Here is a 26709-nt window from a genome sequence, read left to right on the forward strand (position 1 = left end):
AGATATCCCACCCGATCACGGAGAGATATCCCACCTGATCGTGGACCTCATCGTACTGTTACCTGACTATAACATAACTGATCATTATAGGAATATAGGAACAGGAGTTGACCAATTCATCCCTCATGCCTGCTCTGCCATTCAATGAGATCATGGCTGATCTGCAACCTCACTCCATGTACCCACCTTTGTCCCATATTACTTAGGCTGTGTTTGCTGACAATGCAACCACTAGGTGGCGCTGTACTAGCACAGACACAAATGCAGCCTCTTCCACTGAAACATCACTATTTGCAACATTCAGGCAGCTGCCAGGATTAAAGATGGCGCTGCTCAATTTATCACAGCCAAACAACTTCAACCCACGGCAGCACACAATGTCCATGTTTGATACTCGGAGAACATTGCACTGTTTAAAGTCTCAGCAGAAGGACAGAACCTCTGACAGTGCTGCTCACCCTCCAGAATTCTGTAAAGTTTCAGTGCCATCCCGCTCTCCAGACGCTCACTCCCCACTTCCCCACCCGCCCCATCCAGCTCTCTGGGCGCTCACTCCCCGCTTCCTCACCGCTCTCCCTCCACACTCCAGACAATCCCCCAGCCCCCATCCCTCCAGACACGAGCTCGAGGCCACGCCGCATCCCTTTTCTCGGCCACTCGCTCCAACATCACCCCGTCACCCCTTGTGGCCCGCTTTGCTTCTTCGGGCAGAGCGAGTGGCCGAGAGGAGAGAAGTGGCCAGCAGCCTAGAGCTGGCGTCTGGAGGAAGCAGGAAGCGAGCGAGTGGAGTGAGTGGCTGCGCATGCACCAGTTAGTCCTGGCAAGGCAAGACGTTGGCTGTGCATGTGCAGCATCTCAGAGTGCAGGAGACCGTTTGAGCATGTGCACAGCTAGGAGCGTTCTGATGACGTCAGCGGGCCGCTGTGTTGTCAGGAGTCACTTTGTATTATTTAATACCTTTTGTTAACAAAAGTCTATCAATCTCAGTTTTAAAATTAAGAATCGATCAAAAATCAATCTCCGTTTATGGAAACACTTAAAACACAATCAGGTCTAGTTCTCGTCTGCTAGAACTGCTCGCTATTCCAGGAGCATCCTGAAATGCAAAGACAACCCCCAGCTTCTTTGCTCGACTGCAAACCATTGTCCTAAACCCCTTTCCACTGACTCCTCACCTCCAACAATATGTGCGAGGAGCTCATGGACTTCTTTATCACCAAGATTGAGATCATCCAATCAGCTGCCTCTGCCACGTCCCTCCCTTCTACTAGCCCACCTGGCCAAACTTCCTGCAATGCACCCCCTCTTTATCTAGTTTCTGTTTATCTCTCTCTGCCCTCTCTGAGCTCATTTTGTCAATGAGACCCACCTGCTGCTTCCTCGATCATATTCAGGCGTAGGCTGATAAGTGGTAAGCAACATTTGCGCCACACAAGTGCCGGGCAATGGCCATCTCCAACAAGAGAGAATCTAACCATCTCCCATTGACACTCAGTGGAATTACCATCGCTGAATCCCCCACTATCAACATCCTGGGAGTTACCATTGATCAGAAACTGAACTGGAGGAGCCAGATAACTACCGTGGCTACAAGAGCAGGTCAGAGGCTAGGAATCCTGCAGCAAGTAACTCACCTCCCGACTCCACAAAGCCTGTCCACCATCTACAAGGCACAAGTCAGGCGTGTGATGGAATACTCTCCACTTGCCTGGATGGGTGCAGCTCCAACAACACTCAAGAAGCTCGACACCATACAGAACAAAAGGTGCCCGATGGATTGGCACCCCATCCACCACCTTCAACATTCACTCCCTCCATCACCGATGCACAGCGACCGCAGTGTGTGCCATCTACAAGATGCACTGCAACGATGCACCAAGGCTCCTTAGACAGCACCTTTCAAACCACAATCTCTTCCACCTAGAAGGACAAGGGTAGCAGATGCATTGGAACACCACCACCTGCAAGTTCCTCTCAAAATCACACACCATCCTGATTTGGAACTATATCACTGTTCCTTCACTGTCACTGGGTCAAAATCCTGGAACTCCATTCCGAACAGCACTGTGGGTGTACCTACACTGTAAGGACTGCAGCGGTTCAAGAAGGCAGCTCACCCCACCACCTTTTCAAGGACAATTAGGGATGGGCAATAAATGCTGGCCGAGCCAGCGATGCGCACATCCCATGAAAGGAATAAAAAAGAAAAATTCCCACTAACTGCTGACCACACAACTTCACCTCCTGGTCTCCATGCTAGCTGATATTATAACTGGTTCTCTATCTTCAGGTGTTGTCCCTCTTTCCTTTAAATCTTCTGTCATCACCGCTCTCCTCAAACAAAACAACCTTTGACCCCACTGTCCTTGCAAACTACCGTCCCATCTCCAACCTCCCTTTCCTTTCCAAAATCCTTGATTGTGTTGTCACCTCCCAAATCGGTTCCCTTCTTTTCATGAAGCAGCTGAAGATGGTTGGGCCTACGACACTACCCTAAGGAACACAAGCAGTGATGTCCTGGACCTGAGATGATTGACCTCCAACAACCACAACCATCTTGCTTTGCACTAGGTATGACTCCAACCAGTGGAGAGTTTTCCCCCTGATTCCCATCGACCTCAGTTTTGCTAGGGCTCCTTGATGCCACACCCGGTCAAATGTCAAGGGCAGTCACTCTCACCTCACCTCTTGAGTTCAGCTCTTTTATCCATGTTTGTACCAAGGCTGTAATGAGGTCAGGAGCTGAGTGGCCCTGGCAGAACCCAAACTGAGTGTCACTGAGCAGGTTATTGCTGAGCAAGTGCCACTTGATGGCACTGTTGATGACACCTTCCATCACTTTACTGATGATTGAGTGTAGACTGATGGGGTTGCAATTGGCCAGGATGGATTTGTTCTGCTTTTTGTGTACAGGACATACCTGGGCAATTTTCCACATTGCCGGGTAGATGCCAGTGTTGTAGCTGTACTGGAACAGCTTGGCTAGGGGCGTGGCTAGTTCTGGAGCACAGGTCTTCAGAACTATTGCCGGAATATTGTCAGGGCCCATCACCTTTGCAGTATCCAGTGCCTTAAGTTGTTTGTTGATATCACGTGGAGTGAATCGAATTGGCTGAGGTCTGGCATCTGTGATGCTGGGGACTTCAGGAGGAGGCCGAGATGGATCATCAACTCGGCACTTCTGGCTGAAGATTGTTGCAAATGCTTCAGCCTTATCTTTTGCACTGATGTGCTGCGTTCCCCCATCATTGAGGATGGGGATATTTGTGGAGCCACCTCCTCCAGTTAGTTGTTTAATTGTCCACCACCATTCACAGCTGGATGTGGCAGGACTGCAGAGCTTAGATCTGATCCGTTGGTTATGGGATCACTTAGCTCTGTCTATCGCATGCTGCTTACGCAGTTTGGCACACAGATAGTCAGTCCTGTGTTGTAGCTTCACCAGGTTGACATCTCAATTTGAGGTATGCCTGGTGCTGCTCCCAGCATGCCCTCCTGCACTCTTCATTGAACCAGGGTTGGTCTCCTGGCTTGATGGTAATGGTAGAGTGGGGGATATGCCGGGCCATGAGGTTACAGATTGTGGTTGAGGACAATTCTGCTGCTGCTGATGGCCCCCTTTTCTGGAACCCCATGTTTGAATCCTTCCAATCAGGTTTCCAGCCCAAAACAGCTCTGAACAAAGTCACAAATTACATTCTATGTGACCATAACAAAGGTAAACTTTCCCTCCTCGTCCTTCTCGACCTGTCTGCAGCCTTTGACACGGTTGACCACAACATCCTCCACCAATGCCTCTCCACTGTCGTCCAGCTGGGTGGGACTGCTCTCACTTGGTTCCATTCTTATCTATTTAATCAGTTCCAGAGAATCACTTGTAATGGCTTCTATTCCTGCTCCCACACCGTTACCTCTGATGTCCCCCAAGTATCTACTCTTTCTCCCCCGCTATTTCTCATCCACATGCTGACTCTCAGCGAAATCATCCGAAAGCACAGCATTAGTTTTCATGTGTAAGCTGAAGACACTCAGCTTTACCTCATCACGACCTCTCTCGATCCCTCTACTATTGCTATAATATCAGACTGCTTTTCTGACATCCAGTACTGATGAGCAGAACTTTCCTCCATTTAAATATTGGGAAGACTGAAGCCATTGTTTTCGGACACTGCTCCAAACTCCATTGACTAGCTCCAACTCCATCCCTCTCTCTGACAACAGTCTGAGATTAACCCAGTCTGTTCACAACCTTGGTGTCACATTTGACCCCGTGATGAGCTCTGACCCCATATCACGCCATCACTAAGGCCGTCTATTTCCACCTCGAATATTGCCAGATTTCGCCCCTTTTAGAACATAGAGCATAGAACATTACAGCGCAGTACAGGCCCTGCGGCCCTCGATGTTGCGCCGACCTGTGAAACCATCTGACCTGCACTATTCCATTTTCATCCATATGTCTATCCAATGACCACTTAAGTGCCCTTAAAGTTGGCGAGTCTACTACTGTTGCAGACAGGGCGTTCCACGCCCCTACTACTCTAATGAGTAAAGAAACTACCTCTGACATCTGTCCTATGTCTATCACCCCTCAACTTAAAGCTATGTCCCCTCGTGTTTGCCATCACCATCCGAGGAAAAAGACTCTCACTATCCACCCTATCTAACCCTCTGATTATCTTATATGTCTCTATTAAGTCACCTCTCCTCCTCCTTCTCTCTAACGAAAACAACCTCAAGTCCCTCAGCCTTTCCTCGTAAGACCTTCCCTCCATACCAGGCAACATCCTAGTAAATCTCCTCTGCACCCTTTCCAAAGCTTCCACATCCTTCCTATAATGCGGTGACCAGAACTGCACGCAATACTCCAGGTGCGGCCTCACCAGAGTTTTGTACAGCTGCAGCATGACCTCGTGGCTCTGAAACTCGATCCCCCTACTAATAAAAGCTAACACACCATATGCCTTCTTAACAGCCCTATTAACCTGGGTAGCAACTTTCAGGGATTTATGTACCTGGACACCAAGATCTCTCTGCTCATCTACACTACCAAGAATCTTCCCATTAGCCCAGTACTCTGCATTCCTGTTACTCCTTCCAAAGTGAATCACCTCACACTTTTCCGCATTAAACTCCATTTGCCATCTCTCAGCCCAGCTCTGCAGCCTATCTATGTCCCTCTGTAACCTACAACATCCTTCGGCACTATCCACAACTCCACCGACCTTCGTGTCATCCGCAAATTTACTAACCCACCCTTCTACACCCTCATCCAGGTCATTTATAAAAATGACAAACAGCAGTGGCCCCAAAACAGATCCTTGCGGTTCACCACTAGTAACGGAACTCCAGGATGAACATTTGCCATCAACCACCACCCTCTGTCTTCTTTCAGCTAGCCAATTTCTGATCCAAAGCACTAAATCACCTTCAATCCCATACTTCCGTATTTTCTGCAACAGCCTACCGTGGGGAACCTTATCAAACGCCTTACTGAAATCCATATAGACCACATCCACTGCTTTACCCTCATCCACCTGTTTGGTCACCTTCTTAAAAAACTCAATAAGGTTTGTGAGGCACGACCTACCCTTCACAAAACCGTGCTGACTATGTCTAATGAACTTATTCTTTTCAAGATGATTATAAATCCTATCGCTTATAACCTTTTCCAACATTTTACCCACAACCGAAGTAAGGCTCACAGGTCTATAATTACCAGGGCTGTCTCTACTCCCATTCTTGAACAAGGGGACAACATTTGCTACCCTCCAGTCTTCCGGCACTATTCCTGTTGACAATGACGACATAAAGATCAAGGACAAAGGCTCTGCAATCTCCTCCCTGGCTTCCCAGAGAATCCTAGGATAAATCCCATCTGGCCCAGGGGACTTATCTATTTTCACACTTTCCAAAATTGCTAACATTTCCTCCTTGTGAACCTCAATCCCATCTAGCCTAGTAGTCTGTATCTCAGTATTCTCCTCGACAACATTTTCTTTCTCTACTGTAAATACTGATGAAAAATATTCATTTAACGCTTCCCCTATCTCCTCTGATTCCACACACAACTTCCCACTACTATCCTTGATTGGCCCTAATCTATCTCTGGTCATTCTTTTATTCCTGATATACCTATAGAAAGCCTTAGGGTTTTCCTTGATCCTATCCGCCAATGACTTCTCGTGTCCTCTCCTCGCTCTTCTTTGCTCTCCCTTTAGATCCTTCCTGGCTAGCTTGTAACTCTCAAGCGCCCTAACTGAGCCTTCACGTCTCATCCTAACCTAAGCCTTCTTCTTCCTCTTGACAAGCGCTTCAACTTCTTTAGTAAACCACGGCTCCCTCGCTCGACAATTTCCTCCCTGCCTGACAGGTACATACTTATCAAGGACATGCAGTAGCTGCTCCCTGAATAAGCTCCACATTTCGATTGTGCCCATCCCCTACAGTTTCCTTCCCCATCCTACGCATCCTAAATCTTGCCTAATCGCATCATAATTTTAACTCATTTGCAGCTAAAACCCTCATTCATGCCTACATTAGCTCTAGACTTGACTATTCCAACGCCCTCCTGGCTGGTCTCCCACATTCTACCTTCTGTAAACTTGGGGTCATCTAAAACTCTGCTCCGATATCTTAACTCACACTAAGTCCTGTTCCCCTATCATTCCTCTGTTCGCTGTCCTACACTGGCTCCCGGTCAAGCAACATCTTGATTTTAAACTTCTCATCCTTGTTTTCATTCCCTCCATGGCCTCTCCCCTCCCTATCTCTGTAATCTCCTCCAGTCCCACAACCCTCTAAGATATCTGCACTCCTCTAATTCTGGCCTCTTGGGCATGCCTGATTTTAATCACTCCACTATTGGTGGCTGCGCCTTCAGTTGCCTAGGCCCCAAGCTCTGGAATACGATCCCTACACCTCTCCGCCTCTCCACCTCACTTTCCTCCTTTATGCCACTCCTTAAAATCTACTTCTTTGACTAAGCATTTGGTTATCTGACTCAATATCTCCTTTTGTGCCTTGGTGTCATACTTTGTTTTGTAATGTTCCTGTGAAGCATCTTGGGATGTTTTATTACATTAAAGGCACGATAGAAATATGTTGTTGTTGTTGAGGAAGAGAATTCCAAATTTCTACCACCCTTTATGTGTCGCAATGTTTTCTAATTTCACTCCTGAAAGCTCTGACTCTAATTTTTACACTATGCTCCTAGTCCAAAACTCCCCAACCAACAGAAATAGTTTCTCCCCATTTACCCTCTCTGTTCCCCTGAAGATCATGAAAACTTCAATCAAATCACCCCTTCACCTTTTAATTTCTGGGGAGTACAACCCAAGTTTGTATAATCTCTCCATGTAATTTAATCCTTGGAGTCCACGTTATCATTTGGTAAATCTAAGCTGCACTCCCTCCCAGGTGCTGAGAACTGTTTACAGTAACTCCAGGTGTGGTCTAACCAGGGGTTGCTATAGCTGAAGCAGGACCTTTACCCCCTTGTATCCCAGTACTCCACATGTAAAGGCCAGCATTCCATTCACCTTTTTGATTATTTTCTGCACCTGTTCATGGAATTTTAATGATCTGTGTACCGGGACTTCCAAGTCACTTTAGACCTTGACTGTTTCTGGCTTTTCACTATGACATGCATGGAAGAAGCCGTGATGAAATAAACAAACAATGAAATGGAGGAATTATGAGGTTAAATTGTCAACTGTTACAACGAAATCACAAAAACATGGGACATGTGATCCACAGTCAAAATGGAGCAGCAACCATGTGACCCCCTCCTGTACTGGAAATACACAAACTCATCTGAAAAGATGAGGCTCGTTAACCTCGTCTGAAATAGCTCTGGGGAGAACCTCTTTGAAATTGAAATGAGCTATTGCATATGAATGACTCAGATCGACGTGAATGGATGAACAGAGGATGTTGGAGATAGTCTGACTCATAGCCAAACCAAGATAAGCAAAGTGTGAAGCAGCAACCTCATAACAGAATAATTCCCATTCAAGGATCAAACAATGGCCATGGCTATCACCCTGACTCATTTTGTGGTCAGAACAGAGGAGAGGGCCAAGGATCTCCTAACAGAAACACCAAGGTAATAGCTTTCGACCTTAAAAAGGTAGCTCTCTGGAGAGAGAGAGACAGACAGAGACAGAGACAGAGAGAGATCAAGCCAACATCACAGAAAGCCTGTGAGAAGGATCCAGCAGACAAGAGAAGAACCCTGCACATTCCACATGATATCAAGAAACGACTGAAGGCACTGGATACTGCAAAGGCTATGGGTTCTGAGAATATTCCGGCAACAGTACTGAAGACCTGTGTTCCAGAACTTGCCACATCCTTGCCAAGCTGTTCCAGTATAGCTACAACACTGGCATCTCCCCAGCAATCTGGAAAATTGCCCAGGTATGTCCTGTACACAAAAATCAGAAGAAGTGTAACCCGACAAATTACCGCCCCATCAGCCTACTCTCAATCATCAGGAAAGTGATAGAAGGTGTCATCGACAGTGCTATCAAGCGGCACTTGCTTAGCGATAACCTGCTCAGTGACGCTCAGTTTGGGTTCCGCCAGGGCCACTCAGCTCCTGATCTTATTACATGCATGACATAGCAAAAAGCTAGAAACAGTCAAGGTCTAAAGTGACTCAAACATGGACAAAAGAGCTGAACTCAAGAGGTGAGGTGAGAGTGACTGCCCTTGACATCAAGGCAGCATTTGACCGAGTATGGCATCAAGGAGCCCTAGCAAACTGGAGTCAATGGGAATCAGGAGGAAAACTCTCTGCTGTTTGGAGTCATACCTAGCGCAAAGGTGGATGGTTGTGGTTGTTGGAGGTCAATCATCTCAGCTCCAGGACATCACTGCATGAGATCCTTAGAGTAGTGTCCTAAGTCCAACCATCTTCAGCTGCTTCATCAATGACCTTCCTTCAATCATAAGGTTAGAAGTGGGGATGTTCACTGATGATTGCACAATGTTCAGCACCATTTGCGACTCCTCAGATACTGAAGCAGTCCGTGTAGAAATGCAGCAAGACCTGGACAATATCCAGGCTTGGGCTGATAAGTGGCAAGTGCCAGGCAATGACCATCTCCAACAAGAGAAAATCTAATCATCTCCCCTTGACATTCAATGGCATTATTATTGCTGGATCCCCCACTATCAATATCCTAGGGGCTACTATTGACCAGAAACTGAACTGGAGTAGCCATATAAATACCGTGGCTACAAGAGCAGGTCAGAGGCTAGGAATCCTGCAGTGAATAACTCACCTCCTGACTTCCCAATGCCTGTCCACCATCCACAAGGCACAAGTCAAGAGTGTGATGGAATACTCTCCGCTTGCCTGGATGGGTGCAGCTCCAACAACACTCAAGAAGCTCGACACCATCCAGGACAAAGCAGCCCGCTTGATTGGCACCCCTTCAAACATTCACTCCCTCCACTACCAACGCACAGTTGCCGCAGTGTGTACCATCTACAAGATGCACTGCAGCAATGCACCAAGGCTCCTTATACAGCACCTTCCAAACCCACAACCTCCAGCAACTAGAAAGACAATGGCAGCAAATGCATGGGAATATCACCACCTGCAACTTCCCCTCCAAGCCACACACCATCCTGATTTGGAACTATCTCGCCGTTTCCTCACTGAAGCTGGGTCAAAATCCTGGAACTCCCTTCCTAACAGCACTGTGGGTATACCTACCCCACATGGACTGCAGCGGTTCAAGAAGGCAGCTCACTTCCCAGGGGCAATTAGGGACGGGCAATAAACGCTGGCTTAGCCAGCAATGCCCTCTTCCCGTGAATGAATAAAAAAAAGGATTAGCCATCATGGCAGAGAGATTCCAAAGAGACTTTGAGACTAAACATCTCTGAAGGTAACAAACAACACACCACCAGCTTTGGACTGTATTACAACCACTAGAGCTCTACAATACTTCCCCAAGTTCAAGACTGCGAATAATCAGGCCTGCAACTTAAAAAAAAAACTTTTCCTCCCAAGAAGACACATTCTTCTTTTGTAAACCATGAACATTTACCTCACTTGGGACTTTAAACTACCTCACCTTTTTCTCTCTATCTATCTATCTGTTCTTATGAATGTATGTGTGGGTGAATGTGTGTGTGAGTGCTGTTGCGATTATTTCGGGATTTGTTTAAAAATAAATATTTATCTGTTTTTCTAACCTACAAGAAAACCTGGAATTTGTCTGTTTATTTGACCCTAAGGCATAATTTTAACAAAACACGATTGTGGTCAGTTGGGAGGTGAACAGTGGGAACCACCCACACCCCTTACAACCTGTCCGTAACAACTATTTAGAAAGTAGCCTCTTCTATCCTTTTTAGATGCAAATCAGATGACCTCACGTTTGCTTACATTGAAATTCATTTGCCACGGTTTTGCCCTTTCACTTCGTCTTTCAAAGGGCCATTATGGCCCATTGAGTCCATGCTGACTCTCTGTAGAGCAATCCAGTCAGTTCTATTACCCTGCTCTAACCCCATAGCCCTGCACATTTATTTCCCTCAAGTGCCCATCCAATTTCCTTTTGAAATCATTCATCGTCTCCACTTCCACCACCCTCGTAGGCAGTGAGTTCCAGGTCATTACCATTCGCTGCATAAAGAAAGTTCTTCCTCACATCCCACTTGTATCTGTTGCCCAAAACCTTAAATCTGTGTCTCTAGTCCTAGTATCATCAGCTAATGGGAACAGCTTTTCTTTGTCTACCTTATTTAAACCTGTCATAATCTTGTACACCTCTATCAAATCTCGCCTCAATTTCCTTTGCTCCAAGGAGAACAACCCCAGCTTCTCCAACCTAACCTTGTAGATAAAATCCCTCATCCCTGGAACCATTCTGGTAAATCTCCTCTGCCCCCTCTCAAAGACTTCCTTCCTAAAGTGTGGTGACCAGAACTGGATGCAAACTCTAGTTATGGCCCAACCAGAGCTTTATAAAGGTTCAGTATAACTTCTCTGCTTTTGTTCTCAATACCTCCATTCATGAAGCCCAGGATCCCATCTGCTTTACTAATTGCTCTCTCAATATGTTCGACTACTTTCAGGGATTGGTGCACATGTACCCCAGGTCTCTCTGTTCCTATATTCTCTTTAGAACTGTGCCATTAAGTATATGTTGCCTCTCCCTATCCCTTCTGCCAAAATGCATCACCTTACACTTCTCTGTATTAAATTCCATCTGCCACTTTTTGCCCATTCTGCTAGCCTATCTATGTCCTGTTGCAGTCGATTGGTACCATCCTCACTGTCTGTCACACCTCCAAGTTTGGTATCAGCAAATTTTGAAATTCAAAATCTCTAATTTTATGCTTCCATGTATACTGCTTACAATGCTGCCTATATTTGGGTCATCAACGGATTTGGATATGTGGCTCTCTACCCCATCATCTAAGTCATTAATAAATATAGTGAATAGTAAAGGGCTCAACACAGAACCTTGCGGGACACCACAAGTCCCTTCCTGCCAGTTACAGTACCTGCCCATTCATCCTAATCTCTGCTTCCTGCCATTCAGCTAATTTCCTAACCAGGTCAATAATTTGCCTTCAATTCCATGAGCTTCAGCTTTAGCTAACAGTCTCTTGTGAGGGTCTTTATCCAATGTATCTGAAAGATGATATAAATAACATCGATAGACATTCCCCTGGCCACTATTTCAGTCAACTCTTCAAAAAATTTAATCAAATTTGTCATGTGTAGCCCACCCTTTGCAAATCTATGCTGGCTGTCTGTGATCAGCTGGAAATTTTCAAGGTATTCAGTCACCCGATCCTTAATTATAGATTGTAGTAATTTCCCGACAACAGAGCTTAGTCTAACTGGTCTATAATTCCCTGGTTTCACTTTCTCACCTTTTTTAAATTGCAGAGTGACATGTGTAGTTTTCTAATCTTAAGGAACGGGTTTATGAATCAAGAGAACTTTGGAACATTATATTTAGGGCATCTGAAATGTTCTCACCTACTGGAACCCACATGGGTCTGGGGATTTGTCACTCTTTAGTGCAATTATTTTCTTCATTATTGTTACCTTGCTGATGTTAATTATGGTGAATTCCTGGTCCTAATACAATATTAGTTTCCTTGGCATGCTAACCTCTTTCTCAACAGTAAATACTGACACAAAGTAATTACTCAACATGTCCGTCATTTCCTTATTTTTATTGACAATATCACTGTTATCAGTTTTCAAGGGGCCCACATTGCTCCTGACCACTTTCATTTTCCTGATATAATTGTAAAAGTTTTTTGTGTTGCTTTTGATATCACTTGCAAATTCCTTCTCATACTCCTTTTTTGTAGCTTTTACTATTTGCTTAGTTATCCTTTGCCATTCTTTGTATCATTCACACTCACCAGGATCTGTGCTGTTTGCATTTTTGTGTGTTTTTCCTTTAGTTTAAAGTTGTTTCTTTCTTCTTTAGTCATCCATGACTGTCTATTTTAGCAAGTAGAACTTTTTAAAAAGGTGTGAAACTTGTAAGTGTCGATGTTCAAAGAGACTTGGGGGTGCTTGTTCAAGGAATGCAGAAAGTTAACATGCAGGTACCGCAAGCAATTAGGAAGGAAAATGGCATGTTGGCCTTTATTGCAAAGGGATTGGTGTACAGGAATAGGGAAGTATTACTACAATTGTACAGGGTTTTGGTGAGATCACATCTGGAATACTGTGTGCAGTTTTGGTCTCCACATTTAAGAAAGGATACACTTTCATTGGAGGTGGTACAGCGAAGGCTCACTAGATTGGTCTGTGGGATGAAGGGGTTGTTCTATACTGAGAGGCTAGGGGGAGATGGTGATGTTGTGGTAATGTCACTGAACTAATAATTCACAGTTGTGGGCTGGGGACATGAGTTCACATCCCACTCACGTCAGTTGGTAGAATTTAAATTCAATTAATTAATAAAAATTTGCAATTGAAAGCTCGTCTCCATAATGGTGCTATGAGACTGTCATTAATTGTTGTAAAATAAACCCATCTGGTTCACAAATGTTCTTTAGGGAAGAAAATCTGCTACCCTTACCTGGTCTGGCCTACATGTCACGTCCAGACCCAGAGCAATGTGGTTGACTCTTAACTGCCCTCTGCAATGGCCTAGCAAGCCATTCAGTTGTCAAGGGCAACAAATGCTGGCCTTGTCAACAACACCCACATCCCATGAAAGAATTAAAAAAAAATTGGGCCTGTATTCTTTGGGGTTTAGAAGAATGAGAGGTGATCTCATTGAAACATTTAAGACTCTAAAGGGGCTGGATAGGGTAGAGACTGAGAGATTATTTCTGCTGATAAGGGAATCTAAAAGACGGGGACACAGTCTCAGGATAAGGGGCTGATCATTGAGGACTGAGATGAGGAGAAATTACTACACTCAAAGGGTTGTGAATCTTTGGAATTCTCTACCCCAGAGGGTTGTGGATGCTCCATCAGTTGAATACATTTCAAGCTGGGATAGACAGATTTTTGATCTCTCAGGGAATCAAGGGATATGGGGAACAGACTGTCAACTCAATCTGGTTCATTACTCATTACTATATCTAATATGGTCTGGCACCTTGTTGGTTCAAGGAAATCTTGGCCAGAATCTTCTAGACTTATAAAATTCTTGGGCGTCAGGACCCTGACCCCACTCGTGTCTGCGGTGCGCCATCCGGTACAATCTTACGGGAGGCAGCCAATTGATAGGAGCCTCCACATTCACTGTCCAATTAAGGACGCAGGTGGGTTCAGGACAGCACGATCCACTGGCAGGGGGATAGCAGCCCCCACGGTGTGACCAGTGGGAGCGCTGCATGGTCCACTGGCAGGGGGATAGCAGCCCCCACGGTGTGACCAGTGGGAGCGCTGCATGGTCCACTGGCAGGGGGATAGCAGCCCCCACGGTGTGACCAGTGGGAGCGCTGCATGGTCCACTGGCAGGGGGATAGCAGCCCCCACGGTGTGACCAGTGGGAGATCTGCATGGTCCAGTGGCAGGGGGATAGCATCCCCCACAGTGTGACCAGTGGGAGCGGTGCTGAGGCTCAAGCAGCAGGAGTGGCAGGGAAGTACTGGAGCTGCCCTCAGTACCAAGGGAGTGGCCGAGACATCATGAGGCCCATGGGGATTAGAGACGTCATCTCCAGGAATTCCACTGTCAATGACAAAGCTGTGACTTGGGAAGACAGTAGCTTTGCCATTTTCTGCTGGTAACATTTAAATCTCAATCAAATATAATGCAGCCCCACCTCCCGCTGTGCAGCCTCCTTTTACTTGCCAGAGTATGGACACAACAGGATGACCCCGGAAAGATTGCAGTCCACTCACGAAATACTTCCACGTACACTGCTTACAATGCCACCTATACCTCACGACCTCACTCACTGGCTTAACGATCTGCCTTCCACTGCTGGGTGGGTTGCTGTTGCCAGTGCACTCCCATCTCCGGGAAAAGCACAAAGAGGTGGGAACCCATTGGGAAGCTGTCCCAATGCTTTCATATCTAAAATTCCCAGCTCCCCCCATCTCCAAACCCGCCTCCATGGGGCTGGGATAATTCTGGCCATTGTTACAGAAAACTATCCCGGATACACTGAAGAAAATCACTACCTTTGTGGCAGGTCCTCATCTGCTATCCCAATCTACATGAAATTTCAAATCCCCCATTAAAACCACTCTGCCTTTGCTACATGCTTGTCTAATCTCTGCATTGATATAATCTGCCACTTCATAGATCAGGGGGCTTGTACGCAACATAGAAACATAGAAAATAGGATCAGGAATAGGCCATTCGGCCCTTCAAGCCTGCTCTGCCATTCAAAAAAGATCCTGGCTGATCGTCTAATTCAGTACCCTGTTCCCACTTTCTCCCCATATCCCTTGATCCCTTTGACATTAAGAAATATATCTATATCCTTCTTGAATATATTTAATGACTTGGCCGCCACTGACTTCTGCGGTAGAGAATTCCACAGGTTCACCACCCTCTGAGTGAAGAAATGTCTCCTCATCTCAGTTCTAAATGGCACACCCCATATCCTGAGACTGTGACCCCTGGTTCTGGACTCCCCAGCCATCGGGAACATCCTCCCTGCATCTAGCCTGTCTAGCCCTGTTAGAATTTTATAGGTTTCTATGAGATCCCCTCTCATTCTTTTAAACTCTAGTGAATATAGGCCTAGTCAACCCAATCTCTCCTCATACGTCAATCCTGCCATCCCAGGAATCAGCCTAGTAAATCTTCTTTGCACTCCCTCCATGGCAAGAACATCCTTCCTCAGATATGGAGATCAAAACTGCACACAATACTCCATATGTGGTCTCACCAAGGCCCTGTATAACTGCAGTAAGACATCTCCCACTACAGTCTTAAATCCTTTTCTATTTCTTGATTCTACTGTTATGACCAGGTGAGGAAGGGGGTCTCAGGCTCCCCTCTCTCCCCTTCTCTGGTTTGACCATAATAGGGTTTATCTTTTAAAACACAGTGATTTTTACTTACCACCTCAGTGAGCCCTTGCTCACTGCACTCTCAATACAATTGCAAATGAACCAGACAGGTTTTAGTTTAGTTTAGTTTTGAGATACAGCACTGAAACAGGCCCTTCGGCCCACCGAGTCTGTGCTGACCATCAACCACCCATTTATACTAATCCTACACTAATTCCATATTCCTACCACATCCTCACCTGTCCCTATATTTCCCTACCACCTACCTATACTAGGGGCAATTGCTAATGGCCAATTTACCTATCAACCTGCAAGTCTTTGGCATGTGGGAGGAAACCGGAGCACCCGGAGGAAACCCACGCAGACACAGGGAGAACTTGCAAACTCCACACAGGCAGTACCCAGAATTGAACCCGGGTCGCTGGAGCTGTGAGGCTGCGGTGCTAACCACTGCGCCACTGTGCCGCCCCAGGTTTAAAGATGTAAGTTTATTAACCTTATCACTCTAAACTGGTTAAAATGACTAAAGGACACAAAGCATACATGCTCACATGTATATGAGAGGCACGCACACACAAGTAGATACAGAGGGAAAGAAAGAATTAGGGAGTGGGTTTGAAGTAAGTTGGCAATAAATGGCATACAGGTACTCTCTTTTGTGTCTTTGATGTAATGTCCTTGATTGAAGTTAAGCTCTGGGAGTCCTCGTTGGGGCCATGTGCGCAATTCCAGACTTGTTTCTCTGGTACCAGAAGGCTGAAGTAGTCTTGAAGTCTGAGTTATCACTGTGGGTTCCCTGGGACTTTGCTGCAGAGAGAGAGAGAGACTTTTTCTTCTGCCAGTCTAGTTGCAATCTTTTTCCTTTCTGTGTGGTACAATTCAAAAAGCCTCAGTCTGGTCAGCAGGTAGGTCATGTGACCATCTCCTTGTTAGAAACAGCACCTTCTTGGAGGGTTGTTGGATTTCAAAGCTTTCCATACATACTCAATGGGGGGTGGAGTTCTGGCTCTTACACAGTCCAAGAATGTTGATTACCACTATTGACAAAACCCATCCTACTAATTGAATCAGTGGGCACTCCCATTGTCTCTCATTTGTCTCTCAGCTGGTCCTGTTTTTTTCAGAATGCAAATGTGCAACCATATTTTCAGCCATTCAGTTCTTTTTTTTAAAAAACAAGTTCTTTGCAATGTCCAGTAAAAAAGTTTCAAGTAATGTCCCCTATAACGAAATTAATGTGTTTCCATTTGGCAGGTGTGATTTCCATCACACTACCCATAAAGTCTCCACTGTCTGCTTACCTCTCATTGTACCCTCTTACCATTGAAGTCATTTCATCATTAAGTATTTCGGCTACTTCTCTCCCTCCACCATTTTCCATATCTTTCCTGTGAAACTTACATCCTGGGATATTTCGTCCCCAGTCTCCATAATGACTGCCTTGTCACAACCTCCAAATTAGATTTGCACCTGCAGTTCATTCAATTTGTTCCTATACTCCACTTATTTGGTCACCCACCCGAACCTGCCCTTCAGCTCTAATGTTTTACTCATACGTTTCCTATTTCCCTCTCCTGGTTTAGTTAGTTTATATCTCTTAGTTTTTCCCTTTACTTGCTGTGTCTAGAACACAATTTCTGACTGTTCGTCTGCCCTTTCCCTTTCTGTTTGTTTTTGAACTATAGTTCTACTCTTCCACCGGAGTCCTCACCCCACTTCATATGTTTAAAGCCCTGTGACCACCCTATTTCTCCTTTCTGCTAGGACTCTGGTCGCAGCCCAGTTCAGGGAGATCATTCCAACCACATTCCACTGCCCTCCTCTGAGATCCATCATAGCTGAAAATAGAAAATCCCACTCAATCTCAGCTCAGAGTATACATTAGCCTTAGTGTGATCTTACCTTGCAGGAGAGCAGCAGACGTGCAGGAAGAACGCGGAGCGGATAAATATAGCCCGAGGATCGCGGGCTGCAGCACTTAACTTCCGGGAGTGCAGCGGAGAGGAGCAATAAATAAAACCCGAGGTTCGCGGCCTAATGGCCTCAGTGCCGAGTGAATGGAGCCACAGTGCAGTGTGAATGTACTCTCAGTACCATCTGCATAGCTCTGAATGACGTATGAATGGACTCGCAGTGCAGTGTGAATGGACACTCAGGGCAGTCTGAATGGGCTCGCAGTGCATTGTGAATGGACTCTCAGTGCAGTGTGAATGGACACTCAGGGCAGTGTGAATGGACTCGCAGTGCATTGTGAATGGTCACTCAGTGCAGTGTGAATGGACTCGCAGTACATTGTGAATGGACACTCAGTGCAGTGTGAATGGACTCGCAGTGCAGTGTGAATGGGCTCGCAGTGCATTGTGAATGGACTCGCAGTGCATTGTGAATGGACTCGCAGTGCATTGTGAATGGACTCGCAGTGCATTGTGAATGGACTCGCAGTGCATTGTGAATGGACACTCAGTGCAGTGTGAATGGTCACTCAGTGCAGTGTGAATGGCCTCGCAGTGCATTGTGAATGGCCTCGCAGTGCATTGTGAATGGCCTCGCAGTGCATTGTGAATGGCCTCGCAGTGCATTGTGAATGGCCTCGCAGTGCATTGTGAATGGCCTCGCAGTGCATTGTGAATGGACACTCAGTGCATTGTGAATGGACACTCTGCATTGTGAATGGACACTCAGTGCATTGTGAATGGCCTCGCAGTGCAATGTGAATGGAAACTCAGTGCAATGTGAATGGACACTCAGTGCAGTGTGAATGGACTCGCAGTGAACGGACACTCAGTGCAGTGTGAACGGACCCTCAGTGCAGTGCGAACGGAGTCTGAGTGCACTAGTTATAGGGGACTCTATAGTCAGGGGCACAGATAGGCGTTTTGTGGACGTGAAAGAGACTCCAGGAAGGTATGTTGCCTCCCTGGTGCCAGGGTCAAGGATGTCTCTGAACGGACAGAGGGCATTCTGAAGGGGGAGGGTGAACAGCCAGAGGTTGTGGTACACATCGGTACCAATGACATAGGCAGGAAGAGTGATGAGGTCCTGCAGGGGGAGTTTAGGGAGTTAGGTAGTAAGTTAAAAAACAGGACCTCTAGGGTTGTAATCTCTGGATTACTCCCTGTGCCACGTGCCAGTGAGGCTAGAAATAGGAAGATAGTGCAGCAAAACACGTGGCTGAGCAGCTGGTGTAGAAGGGAGGGTTTCAGATATCTGGACCATTGGGCTCTCTTCAGCGACAGATGGGACCTGTACAAGAAGGACGGGTTGCATCTAAACTGGAGGGGCACAAATATCCTGGCTGCGAGGTTTGTTAGCATCACTCGGGAGGGTTTAAACTAGTGTGGCAGGGGGGTGGGAACCAGAGCAGTAGGACAGCGAGTGAAATAAATGAGGAGGACATAGTAAATAAGGCCAGTAAGACTGAGAGGAAGAGCAGGCAGGGAGATGTTGCAGAGCACAGCGGGACTGGTGGTCTGAAGTGCATTTGTTTCAATGCAAGAAGTATAACAGGTAAGGCAGATGAACTTAGAGCTTGGATTAGTACTTGGAAATATGATGTTGTTGCTATTACAGAGACTTGGTTGAGGGGAGGACAGGATTGGCAGCTAAATGTTCCGGGATTTAGAAGCTTCAGGCGGGACAGAGGGGGATGTAAAAGGGGTGGGGGAGTTGCATTACTTGTTAAGGAGAATATCACAGCTGTACTGCGGGAGGACACCTCGGAGGGGTCGTGCAGCGAGGCAATATGGGTGGAGCTCAGGAATAGGAAGGGTACAGTCGCAATGTTGGGGGTTTACTACAGGCCTTCCAACAGCCAGCGGGAGGTAGAGGAGCAGATATGTAGACAGATTTTGGAAAGAAGTAAAGGGAACAGGGTTGTAGTGGTGGATGATTTTAACTTCCCCTATATTGACTGGGGCTCACTTAGTGCTAGAGGCTTGGATGGGGCAGAATTTGTAAGGAGCATCCAGGAGGGCTTCTGGAAACAATATGTAGATAGTCCAACTAGGGATGGGGCCGTACTGGACCTGGTATTGGGGAATGAGCCCGGCCAGGTGGTCGAAGTTTCAGTAGGGGAGCATTTCAGGAACAGTGACCATAATTCCATAAGTTTTAAGGTACTTGTGGATAAGGATAACAGTAGTCCTCAGGTGAAGGTGCTAAATTGGGGGAAGGCGAATTATAACAATATTAGGCAGGAACTGAAGAATTTAGATTGGGGGCGGCTGTTTGAGGGTAAATCAACATCTGACATGTGGGAGTCTTTCAAACGTCAGTTGATTAGAATCCAGGACCAGCATGTTTCTGTGAGGAAGAAGGATAAGTTTGGCAAGTTTCGGGAACCTTGGATAACGCGGGATATTGTCAGCCTAGTCAAAAAGAAAAAGGAAGCATTCGTAAGGTCTGGAAGCCATTGAGGAATATAAAGACAGTAGGAAGGAATTTAAGCAAGGAATCTGGAGGGCTAAAAGGCGTCATGAAAAGTCATTGGCAAACAGGATTTTAAAAAATCCCAAGGCTTTTTATACATATATAAAGAGCAAGAGGGTAACCAGGGCAAGGGTTGGCCCACTCAAGGACAGAGGAGGGAATCTATGTGTGGAGCCAGAGCAAATGGGCGAGGTGCTAAATGAGTACTTTGCATCAGTATTCACCAAAGAGAAGGACTTGGTGGATGATGAGCCTAGGGAAGGGAGTGCAGATAGTCTCAGTCATCTCATTTTTCAAAAGGAGGAGGTGTTGGGCGTCTTGCAAAGCATTAAGGTAGATAAGTCCCCAGGGCCTGATGTGATTTACCCCAGAATACTGAGGGAGGCAAGGGAAGAAATTGCTGGGGCCTTGACAGAAATCTTTGTATCCTCATTGGCTACAGGTGAGGTCCCAGAGGACTGAAGAATGGCCAATGTTGTTCCTTTGTTTAAGAAGGGTAGCAAGGATAATCCAGGAAATTATAGGCCGGTGAGCCTTACGTCAGTGGTAGGGAAATTATTAGAGAGGATTCTTCGGGACAGGATTTACTCCCATTTGGAAACAAACGAACTTATTAGTGAGAGGCAGCATGGTTTTGTGAAGGGGAGGTTGTGTCTCACTAACTTGATTGAGTTTTTTGAGGAAGTAACGAAGATGATGAAGGAAGGGCAGTGGATGTTATCTATATGGACTTTAGTAAAGCCTTTGACAAGGTCCCGCATGGCAGACTGGTAAAAAAGGTGAAGTCACATGGGATCAGAGGTGAGCTGGCAAGATGGATACAGAACTGGCTCGGTCATAGAAGACAGAGGGTAACAGTGGATGGGTGCTTTTCTGAATGGAGGGATGTGACTAGTGGTGTTCCGCAGGGATCAGTGCTGGGACCTTTGCTGTTTGTAGTATATATAAATGATCTGGAGGAAAATGTAGCTGGTCTGATTAGTAAGTTTGCGGACGACACAAAGGTTGGTGGAGTTGCGGATAGTGATGAGGATTGTCAGAGGATACAGCAGGATAGAGATGGGTTGGAGATTTGGGCGGAGAAATGGCAGATGGAGTTTAATCTGAACAAATGTGAGGTAATGCATTTTGGAAGGTTTAATGCAGGTGTGAGGTATATAGTAAATGGCAGAACCCTTAGGAGCATTGACAGGCAGAGAGATCTGGACGTACAGGTCCACAGGTCACTGAAAGTGGCAATGCAGGTAGATAAGGTAGTCAAGAAGGCATACGGCATGCTTGTCTTCATCGGTCGGGGCATAGAGTATAAAAATTGGCAAGTCATGCTGCAGCTGTACAGAACTTTAGTTAGGCCACCCTTAGAATATTGATTGCAATTCTGGTCGCCACACTACCAGAAGGACGTGGAGGCTTTGGAGAGGGTACAGAAGAGGTTTACCAGGGTGTTGCCTGGTCTGGAGGGCATTAGCTATGAGGAGAGGTTGGATAAACTCTGATTGTTTTCACTGGAACGACGGAGGTGTAGGGGCGACCTGATGGAGGTTTACAAAGTTATGAGCGGCATGGACAGAGTGGATAGTCAGAAGCTTTTTCCCAGGGTGGAAGAGTCAGTTATTAGGGGACATAGGTTTAAGGTGCGAGGGTCAAAGTTTAGAGGGGATGTGCGAGGCAACTTCTTTACACAGAGGGTGGTGAGTGCCTAGAACGTGCTGCCGGGGGAGGTGGTGAAAGCAGATACGAAAGCGACGTTTAAGAGGCATCTTGACAAATACATGAATAGGATGGGAATAGAGGGATACGGTCCCCAGAAGTGCAGAAGGTGTTAGTTTAGGCAGGCATCAAGATCGGTGCAGGCTTGGAGGACCGAATGGCCTGTTCCTGTGCTGTACTGTTCTTTGCTCTTTGAGTGCACTGTGAATGGAGTCTGTTTGATCCTCTCTGTACTCTGGCCCTGCCTATGAGCTGAGAGTATCTGAGCCCAGTCCCAGAGTGAGAGTTAATTCCAGGAGCTGCTGTGTTTTGATCTCTCTGAATTCTAGTATCAGAGACTGACCATTATCCCTCGTGTGGAAGTGAAAGTTGCAGCTTGAAATCTTCGTTCCAGGTTTAACCTGCACCAGCTTCCCATTTCTTCTTTAATGCTGCATTTCTAAGTTGCTGTTTCTCTGAACAGTGTGCTAATGACTCAAATAACAAGAGGGACATTAATATAGGTCTGGACAATGTCTCTCTGTGTCTCTGAGCCCCTCACACACAGCCAGCTTCTACAGGAGCTTAATGTTTCTCCCTTTGACCAGTGACACATGGTTCAGTTTCCCAGCTGGTCTGTGCAAAGCTGCTGCTCTGAGGTAGAGACAGGGCTGTTCAACCTGCCCTCAGTTCACTGGGTTAGGAAGCACAGCCCAGGCTTCCAGTCCCTACACTCTCTCGTGTCCATGCATGGGCTTCAGGTGAGGGTAGCCCAGCGATGGCTCCCGTGGTTCAACGTCTTGGCAGCAGTTACTCTCGTGGAGCCCAGTTTATAGAAGCTCAATAGGGGGTGGGAGTGAACTCCCTGCAGGGCACCGTGTACATAAGGGGAGGGAGGGGATTCCCTGCAGTGCACCCAGTACACCCAGTACACCCAGGAGGGGACCCCTGCAGTGCAACATGTGCACAGGGGAGGGCGGGGATCCCTGCAGTACACCATGTACACAGGGGAGGGGATCTCTGCAGTACACCGTGTACACAGGGGAGGGAGGGGATCTCTGCAGTGCAATATGTACACAGGGGAGGGGATCTCTGCAGTACACCGTGTACACAGGGGAGGGAGGGGATCCCTGCAGTACACTGTGTACACAGGGGAGGGAGGGGATCTCTGCAGTGCAATATGTACACAGGGGAGGGGATCTCTGCAGTACACCGTGTACACAGGGGAGGGAGGGGATCCCTGCAGTGCAATATGTCCACAGGGGAGGGCAGGGATTCCTGCAGTGCACCATGTCCACAGGGGAGGGAGGGGATCCCTGCAGTGCACCGTGTCCACAGGGGAGGGAGGGGATCCCTGCAGTGCAATATGTACACAGGGGAGGGCAGGGATTCCTGCAGTGCACCGTGTCCACAGGGGAGGGAGCGGATCGCTGCAGTGCACCGTGTACACAGGGGAGGGAGGGGATCCATGCAGTACACTGTGTACACAGGGGAGGGCAGGGATACTTGCAGTGCACCGTGTACACAGGGGATGGCGGGGATCCCTGCAGTACAACATGTACACGGGGGAGGGAGGGGATCTCTGCAGTGCAATATGTACACAGGGGATGGAGGGAATCCCTGCAGTACAACATGTACACAGGGGAGGGAGGGGATTCCCTGCAGTGCACAGTGTACACAGGGGAGGGAGGGGATTCCCTGCAGTGCATTGTGTACACAGGTGAGGGAGGGGATTCCCTGCAGTGCATTGTGTACACAGGTGAGGGAAAGGATTCCTTGCTGCGTACCTTGTCCACAGGGCACTGTTGTTTATTTATTTAGAGATACAGCACAGAAACAGGCCCTTTGGCCCACCGAGTCTGTGCCGACCAACAACCCTAGAGTAATCCCATATTCCCTCCCTACACTAGGGGCAATTTACAACAGCCAATTTACCTATAACCTGCAAGTCTTTGGATGTGGGAGGAAACCGGATCACCCGGCGAAAACCCACGCAGACACAGGGAGAACTTGCAAACTCCGCACAGGCAGTACCCAGAATCGAACCTGGGTCCCTGGAGCTGTGAGGCTGCGGTGCTAACCACTGCGCCACTGTGCCCCCCATGTATATGGTAAGCGCTGGTCATTTTGTAATGTTGCCCTTTCTATTGGGAGACGTGATGAACAAATGAGGAGGACACGTTGGCCGATTAAGTCGAGTCTCCGTGCGAGTTATTTCCAGTTCAAACACCACTGGAAGATGGCGACAAGGAAGGGATGGATTTTTTTAAACGATTCATTAGAATAATCAAGGACTGTAGAACATTGTGACACTTTGTGGAAACACTGAAGTTAAATTTGAGGATATTTGAGCAGTTTAGAAAGATTGCTCTATGTGCACATGTTGTGTTCCTGCACAGCTCAGTGAATCTGATATGTACTATGAGCAGCTATGAATTTAGACTTAGGGGTGCATGTAGTTGCATGATAAAAGGCACAAAAAAGCTTATTTGGGGTCAATGGGGGAATTCCACCATAACAAAGAGGACTGGATTAATTATGAAGGAAGGCTTAACATTTGGATGAAAGTGAATAAAATAGGCAATGAGGATAAAGTTAATGTCTTCCTCAACATTAATTGACTAGATGTCTTTGATGTAGTGTCTAACCAGCGTTGGCTGACAGACCCCAGTACTATGAGATACACCAAAATAAATGAGATTCTGGACTCCTAGCTTGGCACTGAGAGTTGCATTCTCTGAAAGGAAACAGTTGCTAGGGGAATCTATACTGGATTACATTCTTAAGTTGAAGAAACTCTCCCACAAGTTAGAGATAAACCTTCAAGACAGATTTGTAGGAGGCCTTGTCATACTCATGTGCAGCGATTGAAAATACAGAACTCAAATTGAAGAGTTATAAAAATTGACTTTCCTTTAAAAAAAAAAAGTGGTCAATGTGCTTCAAAAATGGCCACCGAAAGTCAAACTGTATATTCAACCTGTCTTAAGGACAAAAAGATACATTCCAAGCTAAAAGGTGTTAATTACACCCATCCCGAACTCATCAAGAAACATTTTTGAATTGAATGGGTTCTTCTGAAACAAAGAAGATGTGAAGTAGCCACATCCTAGTCCATTGTTGGTCACTCCAGGGAGGAAGATCTACATCTACCAACAGAGGCAAGATGTGAGACCATTTTGACCTTAAAAGTAGCTCTCTGGAAAGAGAGACCCAGGAAAAAATCACAAAAACCTGTCCAGCTAAGAGCTGGGAGAATCTATCAAAAGCCAGTGAAGGTGCCCTGCTGTGAGTTCTACACTTAAACTTGTGCAGCAGAGAACTGAAAGTGATCCCCTGTCTTCAGACTGAAATTTTGAAATTTTACTCTGTATTCAAATATGCAAGTCATTTATATCGATCAAAAAAGCAGTGGTCCCTGCACTGACCCTTGGGGAACACCACTGTCTACCATCCTACAGTCTGAAAAACAACCACTTGCCACGACTCACTGTTTTCCATCCTTAAGCCAATTTTTTTATCCAAGCTGACACTGACCCTCATATTCCATGAGCTTCAATTTTGTTAACCAGCCTTTTATGTGGTACTTTCTCAAACGCTGTCTTAGAATCCATATAGACAAGATCCATTCCTTCATCAAAAAATATATAGTCAAGCATGATCTGTGTTTTACATATCCACGCTGGCTATCCTTAATTAACTGAAACCTTTCCAAGTGCCGATTGATTTTTTTTCCCAGATTATTGTTTATAAACCTTACCCACCACTGGTGTTAAACTGGCCTGCCTGTAATTACTAGAAATGTCCTTGCACCCTTTCTTCAATAAGGATGTCAAATTTGCCACTCTCCAATCCTCTGGCACCTCCTCCATATCGAGGGAATATTGGAAGATTATGGCAAGCCCTTCCACTATTTCTATCCCCACTTCCCATAGCAACCTAGGATGAAAGCCATTCGGACCAGGCAACTTATCCATCGAAGCATAGCCAGCCTTACCCAGCACATCCTTCCTATCAATTTTCACCCCATCCATTACCTCTATCATCTCTGCTTCTACCAATATTTTGTCAGCATCCTCTTTCTTAGTAAAGACCAATACAAATTACTCATTAAATATTGTAGTCTTGCCTCTAAGCATCCATCACCCTCTTTGTCCCTAATAGGCCCCAACCTGCCTCTTACTACCCGCTTACTATTTACATGCCGGTAGAACAGTTTTTGACTCCCTTTTATGTTAACTGCCATTTTATTCTCATCTTCTCTCTTTGCCAGTCATATTTCCTTCATCACTTCCCCTCTCAACTTATTGAATTTGAGCTGGTTCTCATTTGAAGAATTCACCGAACTGGTATCATACACCCTCTTTTTTTTTTTGCTTCATCATATTCTCTATCTCCTTTGTCGTCTAAGGAGCCCTGGCTTTGCTTCCCTTACCTTTTGCCTTTGTTGCAAAGTACCTAGCCTGTACCTGAAATATCTCCTCCTTAAAGATCAACCATTGTTCCGTTACAGGTTTTCCTGTTAATCTTTTGATCTACTTACCCTGGCTAGATCCCTCTCATTCCATTGAAGTTAACCTTCTTCCAATTTAGAACAAAGAACGGTACAGCACAGGATCAGGCCATTCGGCCCTCCAAGCCTGCGGCGATCTTGATACCTGCCTAAACTAACACCTTCTGCACTTCCGGGGCCCATATCCCTCAATTCCCTTCCGATTCATGGATTTGTCAAGATGTCTCTTAAATGGGATGGGAACCAAATGAGGAGGTCAGTGGACAGTAAGGAGGTAGTAACTAAAGCCTGTAAGGAACTAGATAATGAAGTCAGCATGACTAAGGGGAAGAGTATGCAGGGAGCAGATGATGAAAGCAAAGGGACTGGTGGTCTGAGGTGCATTTGTTTTAATGCAAGAAGTGTAGTAGGTAAGGCAGATGAACTTAGGGCTTGGATTAGTACCTGGGAGTATGAAGTTATTGCTATTACTGAGACTTGGTTGAGGGAAGGGCACGATTGGCAACTAAATATCCCAGGATATCGATGCTTCAGGCGGGATAGAGAGGGAGGTAAAAGGGATGGAGGAGTTGTATTACTGGTCAAAGAGGATATCACAGCTG

The 26709-nt window shown here is 46.3% G+C and overlaps 1 protein-coding gene across 1 annotated transcript in view; it reads right to left on the minus strand.

Annotated features, from left to right (window-relative positions):
* The window catches only part of LOC137379285 (C-C motif chemokine 7-like), a 43242-nt gene extending 25572 nt beyond the window's left edge, over window positions 1-17670 (minus strand). The window contains exon 1 of the transcript XR_010976787.1: window positions 17380-17670. The gene's annotated coding sequence lies outside the window, so the exon portion shown is untranslated. The remainder of the gene's footprint in view (window positions 1-17379) is intronic.
* Window positions 17671-26709: the final 9039 nt, after the last annotated feature.

Source organism: Heterodontus francisci, chromosome 17, assembly GCF_036365525.1.
Source record: "Heterodontus francisci isolate sHetFra1 chromosome 17, sHetFra1.hap1, whole genome shotgun sequence".
Lineage (NCBI taxonomy): Eukaryota > Metazoa > Chordata > Chondrichthyes > Heterodontiformes > Heterodontidae > Heterodontus > Heterodontus francisci.